Here is a 23,434-nt window from a genome sequence, read left to right as displayed (position 1 = left end):
TCATGCTCACTCTCTTTCTCACGTGAAGGTCGAGTACGGGGTTTAGAAATAGATTTTCGAGAAGCAATATCTTCCCTCTTGATAAAACAAGAGGGCGTTATTGAGTATGTTTTGTTTGTCTAGATCGGGATCGATTTTCAGATTCTTCCCGAACTGCTTTTCTGATCATTTGTTGTATTTGATTCATATATTTGTCGGGAATTGGTTCCTCTTATTCTTTCTCGGGACCTTTCCCTTTTATTTCGCGTTTCTCGGATTCCTTTCGGGATGCCTCTCGATTATCACTTGTCTAGACATTCTTTTTCTTTTAATCTTTTTTTTTATCTGAAATTTAACACATTTCTTTTCTTATTATACAAGTTTTGTTTATTTCACAACCATATACATATCATAAATGATATGTATATTATTTTAAAACTTACTTATATATCGTTTAAACGATATATAAGGTCCTATCCATGTATTACATATATTACATACTTCACACATATCATACAGACTATTTTACACACATAACTTCATCTCTTAAACACATCATCTTCATTTCCTCTTAAACACACCATCTCTATCTTCTTAATCCTTTATAAACTTCCTCACAACTTTGGTGAGTTAGTTGCATTTGCGAAGAAGTTTGTCTCCCATCTTCTTTTTCTTCTTTCCATCAGCATCTATCTTCTTTCTCGGCTCATCCATTTCTTGCAAGGCTCGATCCAAATGCTCCTCCTGGGATTGTGGTATGTCCGTAGGATACCCGTATCTTGGAGGTGGGTCGCGGTAACCCATCATTACAATGTCGTAGTGGTTCTTCGGGTTTGGATACGGAGACGTTGTCACATCAGAAGGATAATTGAAGAATGCGTCGGCAGCTTTATTCTGTTCACGGATTTCATTCGCCTGTTTTTCAATGGACGGAATCTCGCCTTGGTAAGGTGGGAAACTTGATGATGCCTTACCCTTGAGTTCATGGAGGAATTGCATATACGGGTCAACAGATCCGTAGCTCGGAGTTGAGTGTTGCTCCTCCATTGGTGTGGTTACTTCATTCGGATTGTCCGGATGTTCCTCCTTAAAATCAGTTCTTTCTTCTGGTTCCTCTTCTGGTTCTAGTTCCTCTTCGGTCATTGCCGGCATGTGAATCTTCTCATATGGCATCGTCACTCTCATCTTGGGTTTGTGAGAGGGTCCTGCTTTGTTGATGTGAGAATTGGCAGTATCCATGGTTGATGTGCCGGTATGCCACCTTCTTTGGTCGGAATGACACTGCATCCAGTCGGATGATGAAGAAGACTTTGGTTCCTCCTTGATTGGGATATTTGAGAGGAAAGCATACGAAGGGTGTGGATTTGGCAAATATCCGGTCGGGTAGTGTTGTGGCTCTTCGGATGGTTGGTAAGTCGGATCTCGGATGGTTGATACATCGGTAGACTTGTAGGATGATAGCTAGAGTGTCTTGGGGGTTGATATGTTTGATGTGGAGTATTGTCTATGTGGTAGATCGAACTTGGGTTGGGGTTTTGGTTAAGTTCTTCGTTGGAGTTGAAAAATGATTCAAAGTAATCCTTACTCATGATGTCTTTTGGAAACTTGTAGTACTTCCTTGCTCTTTTTACTTCATCATCATAATATTTTATTAATTCTTCATAAGACATCTTGATAGGTGGTTTAGATTGTAGAGAGGGAAAAGGAAGGGTTACCAACCAATCTTATCCCTATTCAAATAAACAAGTAAATATTTCTTATGCTTGAATCGAAGCTTGGGTATTATTTTATGATACCCAATTCGCTAAGATCGATGGCTCTGATACCAACCTGTCACACCCCCATTCTAGACCTAGGAGTGTGAACCATAGTTGGTACCATATTTGTAAATAAATCAGAGTTGCGGGTTCAAGCGGAAGACTTTATAAAACAAAGGATCGTTATTAAAATATTTACAATACAAAAGACGAGACGAAAGTCTCGTTTTAAGTTTACTTGTTTATATGTTTTACAAAACCACCATATTTTATATTTACACAAAATTATCCAAGCCATCGGATTCTTGAGCTTCTTCGTCTTGCAAGCTCTATTCGTGATTACCTGCAAAATGTAAATAAAATACGTCAGCAACGAATGCTGGTGAATATGCTGACGCTAAAAATATTTTCTTTACTTAATCACCCATCGAGACCACGTAAGTATCGGCCCATCTTGGCTTAGGAATAATCAAGTTAAATCAATCATCATAAACTCGAGTCTCTGCACTAGGTCACCTCAGCGAAACAACGCAGCGTTTATGACATAACATAGGTACCATAAATATACACATGGCCATTCCCCACTCGGACGTAACTTAGGTCCGGCCCATCGTGGCTGGAGGTTGTGACCAAGCGTGGTGCGATGTGCCCACCGCGTTCCACATATGTAAGGATCCAGACAAACGTATACCATAGCCTGAGGGCTGGCTTATACTCTTATTTATAATGTTTTTAGAGACATGTAGCCTCATGTAAAGTTTTACACATAACACGTTTGTTTGTCTGAAAACAAGTTTGTAAAAGTGGGGCGTATTCACCTTTTCAATGGGATCGGCTTCCAACACCGTCCGTTAATCTTTCTTCGCTATCTCGCACCTATAGTACGAGTATAACATTCATTAGTCGGATACACGATCTGGCTTAAGACCTTTATTCTTATCATCTCGATGAACCTTTAGTTCATTATTTCTTTTACTTTAAAACCTTTAGTTAAAAAGTAATCTTTATAAACCTTTAGTTTATATTTAAAAACCCTACGTTTCTTCTTCTTTAAGAAACGTATTTTCTTTATTATTTAAGTATACTCATTACACTTAAATAATATATTTTATAACAAAGAATAATCATATACATATATATATTCACATATATATTTTCATCTTTCTTTTCTTTATTTTCTTTGTTATACATTTTCTTTCTTTTTATATTCATCAAGTATAATTCCGACTTAGGGCATTAAGCCGTTATAATATTTTATTATTATTTTGGTCGGGCATTATGCCTACCTTGCTTGGCTTAATAATACCCTTCACACCCGGGCAGCACTTCGACGCTACTCGCTTTTCAACGTTCACTTGGTCAACACTCCTTTCCACTCTTGGCACGTTTCTCGAGACACCTTTGGCACGTACTTCGAGGAACTACCGGGTCGTTGGTCAGCACTTCCTTCTTGTTCGGGATGTCGGGGAGTGGCACGGAAATCGAGGTAACGAACACGGAAAACAAGGTTTCGGGGTTTTTTTGTGCCGGAAACCGAGATAACCATATACTCATCGACCAAAGGTTACCTTGTTGATCATTGACTAAAGTACTTCGACCAAAGATTATATTATTAATCATTGACCGGAGCTATTTTACCAACGATTACCTTGATAAGTTTTGACCGAGGTAAGACTGTCTTGGTTAAGGGCTTTTTCCATTGTGATCAAATCATCGTGTTCATCAATATCACGCTTATATACTCGTTATTATTGAATTGGCACCTTACCTCACATAACAGATTTGGATACTTGATCCTTAGCTGATTTTTTTCCAAAACAGATAGCATTCCATGCTCTTGGTAATCTGCTGTCTTCCATTGTGAGCAAATGATATGCCTCTTTTCCTGCCTCCGACTCAATCTGATAGGGTCCTTCCCATCTGGGTGCTAACTTTCCATCAGCCGGGTTGGTAGTATTTTGGAAGGATTTCCTTAAAACCAAATCTCCTTCTTGAAATCTTCTGATCCTTATATTTTTGTTGTATGCCCCAGCTACCCTTTGTTGATAAGCTGCCATTCTGATCTTGGCTAGGTCTCTGAGTTCTTCTACAGTATCCAAGTCTTCAAGAAGGATTTCTTCATTGGCTTCAGGATCACGGATTCTTGTTCTTGTTGTAGGAACCACCATCTCTGTTGGGATTACTGCCTCTGAGCCAAATACTAATGAGAATGGTGTCTAGCATGTTGCATTCTTGGGTGTTGTCCTGTCTGCCCAAAGAATATAAGGTAGCTCTTCGGCCCACTTTCCCTTTCTTGGATCCTAGTTTCTTGATGTGTGTATAATGATGCTCTCACAACTAAGCTTTAAATTTAGTAAACGAAAATCCTAAAGAAACCACACAAAACCGGCAAGTGTACCGATCACTAATAGTATAGCACTAAAGAAGTCCGAGTATCGAACACAAGGACACTTGAAAACGTTGATGATACTTAACCCTAACCAAGACTCACCTAATAATATTTAAATGATTTTTAAATGATAATTAACTACTTAACCTAACTTACTTTAACTAAATTAATTAACTAAACTTAACTTAACTAAATGAAACTCTTGACAAAACTTGGAAACTTGACTGCAGTGGATAAAACGTCTACCTAGGCAAGAATCATATCGAAGGTATAATAAGGTAATGGATTGAAGAATCTCACGACACCGGTTCCTAAGGATGACACAACTAAGGTTCACTCAAGAAAGCTAGATCACCTCTTAGTCTCACTAACAAACTCTAACTTACACTTAGTTGATTTTAAGAACAAACCGGGAAACGAATTGTTAAAGTGCTCTAACGTCGACTCTCCTCTCGGTCTCACCGACACACTACCCTAATGGAGACGAATACTACGCAACCAAGGATAGAGGAACAATTTAGTCTAACTAAAATTAGATCAATTAATCGCTCAAAAACCCAAACCCGACAAGAACCAAACCCGCTCTCGCGCGGTCCTAATCCTAACAAGTAAAAGCTATGAGACTACCTTACTTCCTATCACCTCTCGATCTCTAAGAAGGTGTTCACCCGCTGATTATATTCAATTAATACACTCACTTAAACCCTACGGTTGATCACCCCGCAAACAAACCCTAAACACAAAGTAAAGAGTTCTAACAAGCAACAATCAATCAAAACTTATTCAATTAATCAAAGCAAGAGGTATATGAGTATAACTAGTAAAATCACAGCCACTAAACAAAACCTAATTCAATGTTAAACCAAACTTTTCATTAAAAATTCAAGTCATGATAATCAACAATCCATATTACTCATTAAAACCTAACAATAAACATCTAACCTAGGTAGAACTAACACGTTTAGCCAATCATAATCAATGAAAAATAGATGAAATAGATATAAATGATAAACATGTTCATATAAAGCTGATTACAAAAGGTTTGAATGCTTAAAAACCAAAAACGAACTCACAAACGTTAAAATAGTCAAAACCGACAACCGAAGGATAAAAGATGGAACCATAAGCTTGTCCTCCTTGGTTTCTCCTCTAGAGCAGGTGTGGGATGGCTGGAAACTTGAATAATTTCGTTCATAGGGTTTTAGGGTTTATATATATGTTTTAACACCTCCTTCCTAATATAAAATAGGTTAAAACAAGCCCACTAGGCCCACTAGAAGACAAAATAGACGTGGTAGCTGATTCTTGAACATTCTTGGCAGCCTTTGGACATGTTGGAATCTACAACATGCTTCTTTAATGGTATTACCTGGTCGCGTAGCTCGAACATGACATTTTCTGACGTTTTTCGACTTTCAGCTCGTTTATCTTCGTTTTTGCGTACCGGCTTCATCCGAGCTCCGTTTTAGCTGATTCTTTTTCCATTTGACTCGTTTTCTCACTATCTTCAGCATGGGACCTATCACATACACAAACATGTAATTTAATGCAAGAATAACAAAATAATCGTTAACGTTTAAGCACAAAATAACATAAAAACTATTATGAAAACATGTGTGTTTTATATCACATCATTTCTTCTTCAGATTACTGATGATAATTTTGTTGCTAGACTCCGCTTGACCATTAGATTGAGGATGTACTGAAGTAGAAGTTATCATCTTGATGCCCCAACTGTCACAAAAGTTAGTGGTTCTTTTCCTGATAAACTAGGAACCACTGTCACAAATAATTTCCGGGGGAATACCAAATCTAGTAATAATATTTCTTTTAATGAAAGATATCACCTCTTTTTCGCGTACTTGAACAAAAGCTTATGCTTCTATCCATTTTGAAAAGTAGTCCGTCATTGCAAGCATGAATACTCTTCCTCCTGGTGCCTTAGGTAGTTTGCCTACTATATCCATACCCCATTTCATGAAAGGCCACGAAGAGGATATAGGATACATAGGTTCTGCTGGCTGGTGGAGGATGTTTGCATGTCTTTGACAAGCATCACATTTCTTTGAATACTCCATTGCATCTCTCTTCATTGTTGGCCAGAAGTATCCTGTTCTCAGAATCCTGGAAAACAGGGCTCTACCTCCGGTGTGATTACCACAGTCACCTTCATGAAAATCTTTGAGCACCTCTTGGATTTCAGGATCCTCGATGCACCTCAAGTATGGACCTGCAAGAGATTTCCTGTATAGCATATCATCTAATAAAATGTGTTTTGATACCCTGAGTTTGAAGGATTTGGGATTCTCTGTTGCTGGAATCTCTCCTATTTGGATGTGCTTCTTGATTGGAAGGATCCATGATTCTCGGTTATTTGAGGATAATGGATCCTAGAGTACGATTTCTTTGTCATTTGTTATTTCTCCAACTTCTTGTTCTCCTATTTCTGGTGAGAGAACATGAATGATTGGAATCTTCGTACATTCTGGAATTTTCAGGGATGAGGCTAAATTTGCCAAAGCGTCTGCCCCGGCGTTTTCTTCCCTTGGTACCTGATCAATGCTAAACAATTCGAAGGATTTTGCTAATTCCTTCACAAGTTCTAGATATTTGATTAGTTTTTCTTCTTTAACAGCATATGAGCCATTAAAGTGGTTAGCAATTAATAATGAATCTATATATACTTGAAGATACCTAATCCTCATGCACTTAGCTAATTTCAAACATGCGATCAGAGCCTCATATTCTGCCTCGTTGTTTGTTGCTTGAAATTCACAGGCTATAGACTGGGGTAATATGTCCCCCTGTGGCGATTTCAGTAGGATCCCCATCCTGTTCCTCTTACGTTGGATGCTCCATCTGTGAAGAGGATCCATGGATCCTTAGTCTTTTCTAGTTGTTGGACCTCCAAGTCAGCTTCTTTTTGTAGGTCACTAGTGAAATCAGCCACAAAGTCCGCTAGTGCTTGAGACTTGATTGCTGTTCTTGGCTCGTATTGGATATCATATTCACTTAATTTTACAGCCCACTTGGCCATCCTACCTGATAACTCTGGTTTTCTGGCTTCCGCATCTAGAAGACTTTTACTACATAGTAAACGGGATGTTGTTCACCTTCATGATCCATTACCAAGACGGCACTTACTGCATTTCCTGAGACAGCTAAATACAGATATAAGGATTCTCCATCCACAGGCTTCATTAGAGCTGGAGCTGAGGATAAGTAATCCTTCAAGGCTATAAGCGTTGCCTCATGCTTTTCCGTCCATTCAAACTTCTTATTCTTCCTAAGGATGTCATATAAGTCCTTGCACTTCTCAGAGGATCTTGAGATGAACCTATTGAGAGTATCTATTCTTCCTGTGAGCGTTTGGACATCCTTTGCGTTTGCAGGAGATTTCAAATTGAGGATGACTTCAATTTGCTCGGGGCTTGCTTCAATTACTCTTTTAGCTGATTTTTGTCCAAAACAATTTGGCGCCCACCGTGGGGCAATTGGTGCTATAGTCCATATTACTCCTATCAATTTTCGATTTTTTCATACCCAATATTACTATCAATGGCCTCTCAATCAACCTCTGCTTCGTCAACCATGCCATCATCGGTTCCTCTCTCATCAAGGACTTTGCCACCGATGCCTCCACCAATCACGGGAGCACAACGGCCTGCTGCTGCTGGAAACAAGACTCAGCTACCAGTCTTCCAAAGCTCAAAAACCGCCGGTGGTTAATACTAACAATGATGTTTCATCTATGTTTTCGCAGGTTAAAGCATATATGGAGCAGCAGAACAAGACCAACCAGAGGATCCTTCATGAGATAGAAGATCTCAAGAAGACTAAAAGGCCAACTGTGGATCACACTCCTCTGATGCCCAGGATGCTAGATTTCACCAGTCCAGGATCCATGGCTCGATTCTCGCAAGGATCATCTATCCTTCAACAGGGGTGCATGGGTCCACAAGCTCAAGAATCCTCATTGTTTCAGCCAGGATCATCTATCCTTCACCAGGGGTCCATGGGTCAACCAACTCAAGGATCCTCAACTTTTCAGCAAGGATCATCTATCCTCCAACAAGGGTCCATGGGTCAGAATCATGGATCCTCATTCTTCCCGCAAGGATCCTCTATCCTTCAGCAGGGATCCATGGGTCAACAGACTCAAGAACACTCGATCTTCCACCCAGGATCATCTATCTTAGATCCGAGGTCCATGGGTCAGCAGATTCAAGGATCCTCGATCTATCAGCAAGGACCTTCAGTCCTTAATCCAGGATCGATGGGTCAGTAGGTTCAAGGATCCTCCATGTTCCAGAGAGGGTCATCAATCCTTCAACAAGGGTCCTCTGGGGTGTATCACCAAAGATCCTACAACTCTCAGCCTCATGGATCCTTCTATCAGGGTCAAGGATCCTTAGGAGTTCAACATCAACGGTCTTCAGAAGTCCATGAAAGAGATATAATCCCCATGCAGACCATAGCTTCTGGTGGACCAACGCATGTAGCAGACGCTTCTTACATCAACCACTATTCTGGAATGCCGACGTTCACGCAACAAAGAGGTAACTTGTATGATCCTATATCCTTAGATGCTAACCGTGGTTCCATGTAGGATGCAGGTATCAACCAAGCTATGGCTAAGGAACTACAGAAACTCAAGGATATGATATCCAGCGTACCAGGGGTGATCCATCCAATTCCTAAGATACCAGAAGGAAGCCACAAACTGTCCATATTTGCTCCACCAATCTGTGACGCGGAGATCCCAAAACACTTTCGAACCCCCAACATGAAAGTGTACGATGGCACCACTGATCCTGAAGAGCATGTAGCCCAATACAGGGAAAGAATGAAGATCAATTCAATTCCCGAGAGACTCAAGGAGGCTTGTCTGTGCAAGGGTTTCGGATCCACACTGACAGGATCTGCATTAAAATGGCTGCTAAGTCTTCCTCCCTTTTCTGTTATTTCTTTCTCACATCTAGTTAACTTGTTCAACAGCCAATTTTCTTGCAGTAGGAAATTTGAGAAGTTAACTAGTGACTTATATAGAGTTGTCCAACCCAATGATGAAACCCGTAGGGATTTTGTCACGAAGTTTGGCAGGGAGGCCCTAGAAATCCCTAATCTTGACATGGCTACGGCTGTAAAAGCCTTCAAGATGGGACTAAATAGAGGCTCCCCCTTTTATGATGATCTTGTGATGACTCCTTTCAGGTCTCTAGATGAAGTCAGAAACAGGGCACTTAGATTCATACGGTTGGAAGATGACAGGAGGATCCAGGATCGTTTGGGGGAATCAAACGAAGCAAGAATCCCCTGACAAGAATAAAGGATCCTCGTACAGAAACAACCACTCAAAGCCTTAAAGGATTACTTATCCTCAGCACCAGCTCTGATGATGCCTGTGGATGGAAAATCCTTGTATCTATACCTAGTTGTTTCAGGAAATGCCGTAAGTGCCGTCCTTGTGAAGGATCACGAAGGTGAACAACACCCCGTCTATTATGTTAGTAAAAGTCTTTTAAATGCGGAAGCCAGGTATTCTCATTTAGAAAAATTAATTCTTGCATTTATTATGGCTTCTACTAAATTGAGACAGTACTTTGAGACTCATACTATTATTTTGAGAACTAACTATCATGTTAAGAATGTTCTTAGAAAACCAGAGTTATCGGGTAGAATGGCCAAGTGGGCTGTAAAATTAAGTGCATACGATATCCAATACGAGCCAAGAACAGCAATCAAGTCTCACGTACTAGCGGACTTTGTGGCTAATTTCACTAGTGATCTACAAAAAGAAGCTGACTTGGAGGTTCAACAACTGGAAAAGACCAAGGATCCTTGGACACTATTCACTGATGGTGCTTCCAACGTAAGAGGTACAGGATTAGGGATCCTACTGAAATCACCACAGGGGGACATATTACCCCAGTCCATAGCTTGTGAGTTCCAGGCAACAAACAATGAAGCAGAGTACGAAGCTTTAATCGCAGGTTTGCAATTAGCTAAAAGCATGAGGATCAGGTATCTTCAAGTTTATGTAGATTCTTTGTTGATAACTAACCACTTTAACGGGTCGTATGCTGTTAAAGGTGAGAAACTAATGAAATATTTAGATGTTGTGAAGGAATTGTCAAAATCCTTCTAAATATTTAATATCACACAGGTACCGAGGGAAGAAAACGTCGGGGCAGATGCCTTAGCAAACTTAGCCTCATCTCTGAAGATCCCTGAGGATTTGAAAATCCCAATAATCCACATTCTCGCGCCAGCAATAGAAGAACAGGAAGTTGGGGAGATAACAAAAGACAAAGAAATCATGCTCTGGGATCCTTTATCCTCAAATAACAAAGGATCATGGATCCATCCTATCAAGAACTATATTCAGACTGGAGAAATTCCAGCCACAGAAAATCCCAAGTCCTTCAAGCTCAAGGTATCCCAATATATTTTATTAGATAATATGTTATATAGAAAATCTCTTGTAGGTTCATATCTGAGATGCATCGAAGATCCTGAGACCCAAGAGGTACTTAAGGATTTTCACGAAGGAGATTGCGGCAATCACACAGGTGGAAGAGCATTATTTTCCATGATACTCAGAACTGGATACTTCTGGCCAACAATGAAGAAAGATGCAGTGGAGTATTCAAAGAAGTGTGAGCTTGCCAAAGACACGCGAACATCCTTCATCAACCAGCGGAGCCTCTATATCCTATATCTCCCCATGGCCTTTCATGAAATGGGGTATGGATATTGTAGGCAAACTACCAAAATCACCAGGTGGAAAAGTCTTTATGCTTGCTATAACTGACTACTTCTCCAAGTGGATTGAGGCAGAAGCATTTGTACAAGTCCGAGAAAAGGAAGTAATATCTTTTATTAAACGAAATATTATAACTAGATTTGGTATTCCCGTTGAAATTGTTTGTGACAATGGTTCCCAGTTTATCGGGAAGAGAACCACTAACTTTTGTGACAGTTAGGGCATCAAAATGATCACTTCGACTCCGGTTCATCCTCAAGCCAATGGTCAAGCAGAGTCCAGAACAAGATCATCATCAACAATCTAAAGAAGAAGCTAGGATCCAAGAAGGGAAAATGGGCTGAAGAACTTCCTTATGTTCTCTGGGCAGACAGAACTACACCAAAAAACGCGACAGGCCACACACCCTTCTCCTTGGTGTTTGGATCAGAAGCAGTAATTCCCACAGAAATGGTGGTTCCTACTGCGAGAACCAGCATCCGTGATCCTGAAGCCAATAAAGAAATCCTTCTTGAAGACTGGATACTATAGAAGAACTCAGAGATCTAGAAAAAATTAGAATGGCAGCTTATCAACAAAGGGTAGCTGGGGCATCTAACAAAAATATCAGAATTAAGAGATTTCAAGAAGGAGATCTAGTATTGAGGAAAGCCTTCCAAAACACAACAAATCCGGCTGATGGGAAGCTAGCGCCAAAATGGGAAGGACCTTACCAAATTGAGTCGGAAGCAGGAAAGGGGGCATATCATTTGCTCACAATGGAAGACAACATGTTACCAAGAGCATGGAATGTCATCCACCTCAAGAAATATTTTTTCTGATCGGGATCCACTATCCTGAGAGGATATATTATCCAGAAAAGGATCTAGGATCCTTAAATCAGTAACATCTTTCTGATCTATTATTTCTTTTGAATTATTATTAATTTAAGGATAATATATTCTTAATACTTTATCTTTTCCAAGTTTTGAGTAACCATGCAGGATTGTAGTGATTCATTTGATGTTCAAGAGGTTGGCCACCTCTCCTTTGCGTTTAAGGTACTTTACTATTTCCCTTAGCCTTGCCCACGTTTGGATATGACCCCCGATGGTCATATCCCCTAAGGATTAAAGGTTTTCACCTTTCTCACGATCGCCAGTTGCGCACGCTATCCAACATATAGTTCGGGCAGCGGGACCAGTACACACTTAGTGGCTGACAATTTCGTTGTCTCCGGCTATATGGAGAATCCTACGAATTATGGTAGACGTACCATCCTCCGGTTTATAACATTTTCACGTTATCTCACGTTTGGGCTAAATCCCGGTTCGGGCGAGACCCCTGTTAGCATCCGTATCTTTGGGCCAGTCCCCAGTTTGGGCTTGTCCCCAGTTTATTTTATGGGCTTGTCCCCAGTATGTTGGGATTGTCCCCAGTTACACGGGCTTGTCCCCAGATTACACGGGCTTCTCCCCAGTTGCACGGGCTTGTCCCCAGAATATTTGTTGGGCTTGTCCCCAGTTTAACGGGTTTAACCCCAATTAATAACATGAATTGTTTGCAGCGAATTTTCTAAGTTCTTACTAAAGATCAAGAAACTAAGGATCCCGGATCCTAGAGCTACTCTTGTAAGGAACATTAGGAGTTCGATACTTCTGGTAACCTAAGTCTATTTGGACCTTCTGGTATGATCTTTATTGATTAACTTAAGTTTGATATTTATTGCAATAACTTAGGATATTCTGGTTAGAAAGGCTATTCTTTTAAAATGTTATTTGATTACTAAAGTCTTTAGCTAATTTCGGGATGCTTTATCCTAAAATTTTCTTTAAAGATGTTGTATCCTAAAATCTATGTGTCAAGAATAGATTCTAGACAATTTTTAAAGATCTTTTATCCTAAAAATCTTTTACTCAAGATTATTTATCAAATTATTAATAATGCTAAACTTATAAACAACAAGTTTTTGAAAATAAATAACAGGTAGATAGTCAAAAGATTTATATATTAAAATAAGCCGCTAGGACTTATCCAAAATCCTTAACCCGGATTTCACCATACAAAAAGATGGACCATCCATCCGGGTTAAGTAAGAGTTACTAATAGTTCATAAAGTGCAGGAAAATTAAAAACAGGGGCAACAAAGGCTTCATCCTCACAAATAGAGGATCCCTTCACCTTTGTCACCCTCGCATATTGTCTTAAGGATCATGGATCCTTTATCCTAAATAACTATTGTTTATTACAGACCATACAAATTGTTCATAAAAACATCAACATCAAATAAAAAAGTGGGCTCGGGCCTTGTCTATAATATCCTTCATCGCCCACTTAAGTTGCATCTTCAACCGCAGCATCACCTTCCCCCTTGCCAGCTTCAATTGCCTCCTTAACGCCGATGGTCCCAGCCTCGGTGTTCTCAATCATCTCTTCATCATCCTCACCACCAAGGTCGTTAAGAGCAGCCTTCTATTTCTCCACTTTCCAGGCTGACTTGTCGAAGGCAGGATCACCGGGCTCCATCGCCATCTTGATTCGCGCCTGAAATACCGACCTGGCAGCCCACACCTTGGCCTCATTAGTCACCTGCTCCACTGCCTCTTGACGTTGGGCTTCGGCTGAGGATATCTGATCCTCCAATTGTTTCTTGAGTTGGATCATATCTTTATCCTTAGCAACCGCAGCTTTCCCTAACCCGGACATTTTCTCACTCATCTGGAGGATAGTCTTTTCATAATGGTCCATCATAGCAATCACAGCCTACCAATAAATTTCGTGTCAAAATTGGGACAATACTGGATCCTAAATCAATAAAGGGGAAAATACGGTATACTTACAGAGCAGACAATGTCACAGTGAGTCTCGGGATCAGAGGATTTTTTCCTCTTGGAAGCTGCAGATTTAGCCCGGATAGTGGCGGTCTTGGGCTCGGAGCTTGTGTCAGCCTTTGAAGCCTCCTTTTTGACAGCAGGAGAAGTAACCATACAGTCGATGTCGTCAAGGGAGAACTTGAGAGCGGACTTTCCAGCTTTCTTGGTGCCTGTAGAGGAGAAATCAACAGATAAGTATTCTATTTTGTTTTATTTACTTTAAAATGATTAACTTACTTGACATGTTTGAACTTGAGGAGATGTCACAAAAACATTCAACAAACCGAGCTTGAAAGGTCCTAACTTCGGTATCCAGTGCTAGGAACCGTTTTGTCTTTTCTTCTGTTCCAGGTAGCTTGATCAATGAAGCGAAGTTCTTAACTGCAAACAACAGAAAAGAATAAGCATTAAAACTGAAGAATAAAGGATCCTGATATTCCTTAAGGATCCAGGATCCTACCTTTCGTGACCCACGTTGAAGGAAGATCAGTCCCCCTGGTATCGAGTCGCGTTTAATGAAGAAAAATTGAGTCCTACACACGGAATCATTTAGCGTGGCTTTGGAGATCGGATGGGGCTGTCGGGGCTTGGATTTGAAGATAAAACGGGCAGAACCGAAGGTAGTTAGGGTATACAGATATGACAACTCCAGAAGGCCAAAATCGATTTTTTCCTCCTTGATGATTCTTTCGATGGTGCTAAGAACCCTCCAGATCATCGGCATGGCTTGTATGTAAGATATGCCGGTAGAATCGAAAAAACTTTGGGTAAAAGGCGGAAAGGGGTATTTATAGCCGATAAAAAGGGAGTTGCCGGAAAGCAGACCCAAACCTTGGAGTAAACATCACATCTAATGTTGAATTCGTAGGGTCGGAACATGGTATTTGGAGGAAATAATGTATGATAACTGTTGACCTCGGGATCCGTGAGCTTACAAATTTCAGAAGATGGGTTGGAAAGCAGACCTTGGGGTTCCATTTCGACTAGTTCGGAACCACCGGATGACTGTTCAGAAGTTTTAGAAGGGGCCAGAGAAGAAGAAAAAGCGGCGGACATGATTAAAGAAAATAAGAAACAAGGGTTAGAAGAATACCTTATGCGTCGGATGAAGATATATATAATCAAAGATATAGGGCGGCATATATAGATGGTTATAATTAACATTGGGGGCTAAATGGTAAATTTTCTGGAAAAACCGTCCCATCCAGCAGTTTTCACAGTGATTTTGAATTTCAAAATGACAGTTGTATTCCACTGTCACCCGCCATTTTGGGGGCAATTGTTAGGCCACGATTTCTATACTAAGAATCCTTTATCCTTGACAGTCTTATGGATAGTTTATCCTTGAAATATACATCAGAATATAAAGGATCGACGATCCTCGGTATTTTTTGTTTACTAAGGATTGCGTTTAGTATGGTGATGTGTTAGACAGGTGATCAACTTTAAGACAAATTTGCATCAATTATCCTCATGGGACATCCTGTAGCTGGAACATGGATCTAGGATCCTAATTCAACATAGTTGATTATGTACGAACTCTCTAGAAGATCGACGTTTAAATAAAACAACGGTATCTAGACCTGGTCTACCGCTTTATTCGCTAGTGAGTGGCTATCAGCACGTGGTCAAAGAGCACGTTGGTGAAGAATGGAAGACTAGCAGATTTATAGGATGAAGTCGTTAAGTTTGTTAATTACTTTTTCTTATATATTTGAGTATGATCGATAGGAAAAGACACATGTACTTACACACACACACTAGAGCATAAGCAAATACTCTCTCTAGACACTAGCTTTCGTTGTAATCTCGATCATATACTCCACAAACACTTGTAATCACTTTTTATTCATTAATAAACTCGACGGTGATAGTTTTCACCGTCCGGGGGTTTTTTGTGCCGGAAACCGAGATAACCATATACTCATCGACCAAAGGTTACCTTGTTGATCATTGACTAAAGTACTTCGACCAAAGATTATATTATTAATCATTGACCAGAGCTATTTTACCAACGATTACCTTGGTAAGTTTTGACCGAGGTAAGACTATCTTGGTTAAGAGCTTTTTCCCTTGTGATCAAATCATCGTGTTCATCAATATCACGCTTATATACTCATTATTATTGAATTGGCACCTTACCTCACATAACAGATTTGGATACTTGATCCTTAGTTGATTTTTTTCCAAAACAGATAGCATTCCATCCAACGTAAGAGGAACAGCATTCCATGATATGCCCCCTTTCCTGCCTCCGACTCAATCTGATAGGGTCCTTCCCATCTGGGTGCTAACTTTCCATCAGCCGGGTTGGTAGTATTTTGGAAGGATTTCCTTAAAACCAAATCTCCTTCTTGAAAGCTTCTGATCCTTATATTTTTGTTGTATGCCCCAGCTACCCTTTGTTGATAAGCTGCCATTCTGATCTTGGCTAGGTCTCTGAGTTCTTCTACAGTATCCAAGTCTTCAAGAAGGATTTCTTCATTGGCTTCAGGATCATGGATGCTTGTTCTTGTTGTAGGAACCACCATCTCTGTTGGGATTACTGCCTCTGAGCCAAATACTAATGAGAATGGTGTCTGGCATGTTGCATTCTTGAGTGTTGTCCTGTCTGCCCAAATAATATAAGGTAGCTCTTCGGCCCACTTTCCCTTCTTGGATCCTAGTTTCTTCTTCAGATTATTGATGATAATTTTGTTGCGAGACTCCGCTTGACCATTAGCTTGAGGATGTACTGGAGTAGAAGTTATCATCTTGATGCCCCAACTGTCACAAAAGTTAGTGGTTCTTTTCACGATAAACTGGGAACCATTGTCACAAATAATTTCCGGGGCTAGTAATAATATTTCTTTTAATGAAAGATATCACCTCTTTTTCGCGTACTTGAACAAAAGCTTATGCTTCTATCCATTTTGAAAAGTAGTCCGTCATTGCAAGCGTGAATACTCTTCCTCCTGGTGCCTTAGGTAGTTTGCCTACTATATCCATACCCCATTTCATGAAAGGCCACGAAGAGGATATAGGATACATAGGTTCTGCTGGCTAGTGGAGGATGTTTGCATGTCTTTGACAAGCATCACATTTCTTTGAATACTCCATTGCATCTCTCTTCATTGTTGGCCAGAAGTATCCTGTTCTCAGAATCCTGGAAAACAGGGCTCTACCTCCGGTGTGATTACCACAGTCACCTTCATGAAAATCTTTGAGCACCTCTTGGATTTCAGGATCCTCGATGCACCTCAAGTATGCACCTGCAAGAGATTTCCTATATAGCATATCATCTAATAAAATGTGTTTTGATACCTTGAGTTTGAAGGATTTGGGATTCTCTGTTGCTGGAATCTCTCCTGTTTGGATGTGCTTCTTGATTGGAAGGATCCATGATTCTCGGTTATTTGAGGATAATGGATCCTAGAGTACGATTTCTTTGTCATTTGTTATTTCTCCAACTTCTTGTTCTCCTATTTCTAGTGAGAGAACATGAATGATTGGAATCTTCGTACATTCTGGAATTTTCAGGGATGAGGCTAAATTTGCCAAAGCGTCTGCCCCGGCGTTTTCTTCCCTTGGTACCTGATCAATGCTAAACAATTCGAAGGATTTTGCTAATTCCTTCACAAGTTCTAGTTATTTGATTAGTTTTTCTTCTTTAACAGCATATGAGCCATTAAAGTGGTTAGCAATTAATAATGAATCTATATATACTTGAAGATACCTGATCCTCATGCACTTAGCTAATTTCAAACCTGCGATCAGAGCCTCATATTCTGCCTCGTTGTTTGTTGCTTGAAATTCACAGGCTATAGACTGGGGTAATATGTACCCCTGTGGCGATTTCAGTAGGATCCCCAATCCTGTTCCTCTTACGTTGGATGCTCCATCTGTGAAGAGGATCCATGGATCCTTAGTCTTTTCTAGTTGTTGGACCTCCAAGTCAGCTTCTTTTTGTAGGTCACTAGTGAAATCAGCCACAAAGTCCGCTAGTGCTTGAGAGTTGATTGCTGTTCTTGGCTCGTATTGGATATCATATGCACTTAATTTTACAGCCCACTTGGCCATCCTACCTGATAACTCTGGTTTTCTGGCTTCCGCATCTAGAAGACTTTTACTTACATAGTAAACGGGATGTTGTTCACCTTCATGATCCATTACCAAGACGGCACTTACTGCATTTCCTGAGACAGCTAAATACAGATATAAGGATTCTCCATCCACAGGATTCATTAGAGCTGGAGCTGAGGATAAGTAATCCTTCAAGGCTGTAAGCGCTGCCTCATGCTTTTCCGTCCATTAAAACTTCTTATTCTTCCTAAGGATGTCATAAAAGTCCTTGCACTTCTCGGAGGATTTTGAGATGAACCTATTGAGAGTAGCTATTCTTCCTGTGAGCCTTTGGACATCCTTTGCGTTTGCAGGAGATTTCAAATTGAGGATGGCTTCAATTTGATCGGGGCTTGCTTCAATTCCTCTTTTAGTCACCATATATCTCAGAAACTTTCCAGCCTTAACACCAAAGTGGCATTTTGACGGATTCAATTTCATGTTATATTGATCGAGGATATTGAATGCTTCATCGAGGTCTCTAAGGTGATCCTCAGCTTTTTTTGATTTTACCACCATATCATCTATGTATACTTCCATAGTCTTGCCCAATGGATCCTTGAACATCATGTTGACTAGTCTTTGGTACGTTGCCCCTGCATTTCTTAGTCCAAATGGCATAGTAGTATAACAGTATATTCCGGTAGGTGTCATGAATGTTGTATCCTCTTGATCAGATGGTTCCATCTGAATTTGTTGGAATCCAGAGGAGGCATCCATAAAGGTAGGCATTTCATGTCATGCCGTTGCATCCACCATGGAATCTATATATGGTAACGGAAAAGGATCCTTGGGGCATGCCTTGTTTAAATCAGTAAAATCGACACACACCCTCCACTTTCCATTCTTTTTAGAAACAACAACCACATTAGCTAACCATCGAGGATACTTAACCTCTCTGATCATACCGGCCTTAATAAGTTTTTCAACTTCTTCTTGTATGATCGCGTTCCTCTTAGTAGCGAATTTCCTTTGCTTCTGATGGACGGGTTTAATAGATAAATCAAGGCCTAATTTGTGAGTAATTACCTCCTTTGAAATACCTGTCATGTCTGAGTGCTTGAAGGCAAAGGTAGATCTTCTTCGCCCTAAGAAGGACACTAAATCCTCCTCAATCTTACTGGGGATACTGGATCCTAGGAACATCTTTATCTCTGGATCCTCGAGGTCCAATGATACTTCTTTAAGGTCTTTCTCCCGAGCTTCCAGCACGTCCCTAGAATGTTACTGTAGTTGTTATGCTATAGTTTGCTTGGCTGTTGGCTTCATTGATGATAAATAATAGTTCTTGGCTTCCGCTTGGTCACCAACTATCTTTACAACTCCCCAAGGAGTAGGTAGCTTGATGCACTGGTGATAAGTTGAGGCTACTTCCTTCATTCCATAGAGCCAGGGCCTACCTAAAATAACATTGCAACAGGAAAGGTTATCAATAACACAAAATTTTTTGTATGAATTTAACCCTTCGATAAAAATTGGGAGGTTGATAACCCCCAATGTATTCTTGGTTTCACCACTGAAACCGACTAGCACTGATGTTCTAGGAATGATCTCTGAATCCGGTATGTTCATCTTTTTTAGGACATCATGCTGGATAATGTTAACCGAGCTCCCACCGTCTACTAGGATCCTGCGTACATAATGGTTAGCTATAAATAAAGTAATAATCAAACCGTCATGATGAGGATCCTCGATGTTTAGCTTGTCTTCTTCATCGAAGAAGATTCTTTTGTCTGTTGTTAAGGTGGTGGATACTATTGGTCGGTCTCCGTTATCCATCTTGACCTCTTTGGCAAGTCTTTTTGCTGCAGAGAAGGAAGTTCCACATATGTCCGAACCTCCGGAGATGAAATTGACTGTTTGCACATCCAGCTCATCCTGGTGAGGATCCTGGATCCTCGAGTTGAAGAAGATTCTCTGATCAGTCACTCTAGCAGTGGGGATGAGCGGTCTTCTTTCATCGTCTAACTCGAATTCTTCTGTGGGATTTTCTTCTACAGCACAAGAATCTCGAAACATTTCGTAGTCTCTGGAGACAAAGTTGATCACATGAGCATCTGGTGGTGGTGGTGTTGCTTTCTGTGGAAGATCTTCAGGATCCTGGATCTTGGATTTCTTCCTTCCCAAGAGTTCTTTGAAGTGACCCTTGCTCAGGAGGTATCCAATTTCCCTCCTCAAGCCAATGCACTCATCTGTCATGTGGCCAAAATCTTCATGAAAGGCACACCACTTAGACTTGTCTTTGAAGGTGGTTGTCTTCTCATTCTTTCGGGGCCACCTTGCTTTTTCTCCTAGATCCTTCATGGCACAAATCAAGCCATGGGTATCAACGGAGAAACAATACTCGGAGATGCATGGGTAGTCTTCATCATCATCTCTCTCTTCAACTGCTCGTACGTTCTGGTTGTTGAACTTGTTATACGGCTTTGTATTGTTGTTCTTGAACGAGGATCCTTGCTTCTTGTCAGAGGATTCTTGTTTTGTTTGATTCCCCAAACAATCCTGGATCCTCTTTTCATCTTCCAACCGTATGAATCTGAGCGCCCTGTTTCTTACTTCATCTAGAGACCTGCAAGGAGTTATCTCAAGATCATCATAAAAGGGGGAGCCCCTCTGAAGTCCCAGCTTGAAGGCCTCAACAGCCGTAGCCATATCAAGATTAGGGATTTCCAGAGCTTCCCTACCAAACCTCGTAACAAAATCCCTAAGGGATTCATCACTCGGTTGGATAACCCGGTATAAGTCACAAGTTAACTTTTCAAATTTCCCGCTATAAGAAAATTGGCTGTTGAATAAGTTAACTAAATGAGAAAAAGAAGTAATTGAAAAGGGATGAAGACTTAGCAGCCATTTTAATGCTGATCCTGTCAGTGTGGATCCAAAGCCCTTGCATAGACAAGCTTCCTTGAGTCTTTCAGGAATTGGATTGATCTCCATCCTTTCCCTATACTGAGCCACGTGCTCCTCGGGATCAGTTGTCCCATCATACACCTTCATGTTGGGGGTCTGAAATCGTTTTGGGACTTCGGCATCACAAATAGGTGGAGAAAATCTGGACAACTTGTGGCTTCCCTCTGGTATTTCAGGGATTGGACGGACCACTCCTGGCACGCTGGATATCATATCCTTAAGCTTCTGAAGTTCCTTAGCCATAGCTTGGTTGATGCCTGTATCCTGCATAGAGCCAAGGTTAGTGTCTAAGGATAGATGATTATACATGTTACCTCTTGGTTGATTAAACGTTGGTATCCCAGAAGTGTAGACAAGATAAGAAGCATCTGCTATGGTAGCTGGTCCATCAGAGGCAATGGTTTGCATGGGGATGATGTCTCCTTCATGAACCTCCAAAGACCTCTGATGTTGAAGTCCTGAGGATCCTTGATTCTGCCAGAAGGATCCTTGAGGTTGGGAGCTGAAGGATCCTTGAGGATACAACCCAAAGGATCCTTGTTGAAGGAACGAGGATCCTTGAGTTTGCTGACCCATGGACCCTTGTTGAAGGATAGATGATCCTGGCTGAACGAACAAGGATCCTTGAGTTTGTTGACCCATGGACCCCAGTTAAAGGATAGATGATCCTGGCTGAACGAACGATGATCCTTGAGTTTGTTGACCCATGGACCCCTGTTGAAGGATAGATGATCCTGGCTGAAATAACGAGGATCCTTGAGTTTGTTGACCCATGGACCCTGGTTGAAGAATGGATGATCCTTGAGTATGTTGAGCCACGGATCCTGTAGTAGTGAAATCCAGCACCCTAGGCATTAAGGGAGTCTGATCCTCCGCTTGCCTCTTTCTTTTCTTGAGATCTTCAATTTCATGTAGGATCCTCTGGTTGGTTTTGTTCTGCTGCTCCATATATGCCTTAACCTGTGAAAACATTACAGAAACATGATTGTTAGATTTGACCACCGAAGTGGCAGCAGTTGTTTTTGAGCTCTGGAAGACTGGAATTTGTGTCTTGTTTCCAGCCACGGTGGTCCTTGGTACTCCCGTGATTGGCAGAGGCATCGGTGGAAAAGTTCTTGATAAGAGAGAAACCGAAGATGACATAGTTTATGAAGCAAAGGTTGATTGAGAGGCCATTGATAGCGATATGGGTATGAAAAAATCAAAAATTGATAGGATTAAAATGGATTATAGCACCAATTGCCCCACAGTGGGCGCCAAACTGTTTTGGACAAAAACCACTCAAGGATAATGTATCCAAATTAGTAAAAGTGAGGTATAGTGCTAACACGGTAACATTGAATGTATAAATGAAATCTTGATGAACACAGCGATGTGATTACGAGGGAAAAAACCCTTGATTATGATAATCTTACTTCGGGAAAAAACTAGCAAGTTAAACTTTGGTCGAATTGCTTCGGTCAAGGATTAACAGTGTAATATTTGGTCGGATGGTATGTGATTATAATAATCTCCGGCACAAAAAACCCCCGGGTGATGACAAATCGTCAATCACCACTTTATTAATATGATAAATGAGGATACAAGGTTGGAGATTATGATCAGTGTTTACAATAATTCTAAGTGTGTGTGTGTATTGCTGTGTTCGTAGAGATCAGAGTGTGTTGGGTCTCTTTCCTAGCTGATCATAACCTCCATTTATACATAAAAGATAATAACTCAATTGAGTTATGAATAATAAAGACTATTAATTAATAATCCCTAAAAATCCGCCATGTCTTCAATATAATCGTAACTGCCACTTTGACCACGTGCTCCATCACTCAGGCTGCGAAATAGGGGGTAGACCAGGTCTCTTAGCCGTTACATCTGTCAATTACACATGAAACAACCGTTAGTAAATAATAAGTACTGTGGATCCTTGATCCTGACGGGATCTGGAACACACGCTAAGGATAACTGATCCAAAACATATGCCAGGATAACATATCCACAGTGTCAAATTTCTGTGCACTAACAATAAAGTTGATAATTTCGTATTGCCATCAATTACACACATCATGTTATTTCCTCCCAACACACTAGCGCGGAGGTTAAGTTATAATCAAATGACCATAACAACGACAGAGCTCAAGTTTGTTTTACTTTTATTGTTTATGTTGTGTGCTTATTGTTGATATTGAATGCGCTACACTTAGGGACAGTTTTGTAGTCTCTTATCCTGAATCGATCATAACTAAAATGTGTTTGGTTCACTTAAAAAGCACATAGTATTGGTTCATAAAGTCTTACCATAAAAGTTTTAAAAACATACTCAGTAGTTTATAAACTACCTAGTAATAGGTCAGACTTTTTAAGGGCTCAACACAACCTTATACTTCTATATCATAGAGTGCACGTACTAAATGCAATATATGGCATCTTAATACAATATACAGCATCATGTAAATATAAAAATAAAATAAGCATGTTGGCCCAGACAAATCAAACAATCGAATCGAACGAACTTATCAAGAAAACAAACACGAGATATTGGGGTGACAACCCTCGACTCTTTTCATATAATCAAACGAACTTAACAATCGAACTTCATGAACTTATCAAACGTACATGGAGATGAGACTACTTAACTCTCTCTTGACTCTCTCTTAACTCTCTCTTAACTCTCTCTCTCACATAA

The sequence above is a fragment of the Bidens hawaiensis genome, unplaced genomic scaffold (genome assembly GCF_021521415.1).
Source record: "Bidens hawaiensis isolate Kalapana, Puna unplaced genomic scaffold, B.hawaiensis_p1.1 tig00016156_1, whole genome shotgun sequence".
Classification (NCBI taxonomy): Eukaryota; Viridiplantae; Streptophyta; class Magnoliopsida; order Asterales; family Asteraceae; genus Bidens; species Bidens hawaiensis.
This window is presented reverse-complemented; position numbering follows the sequence as displayed.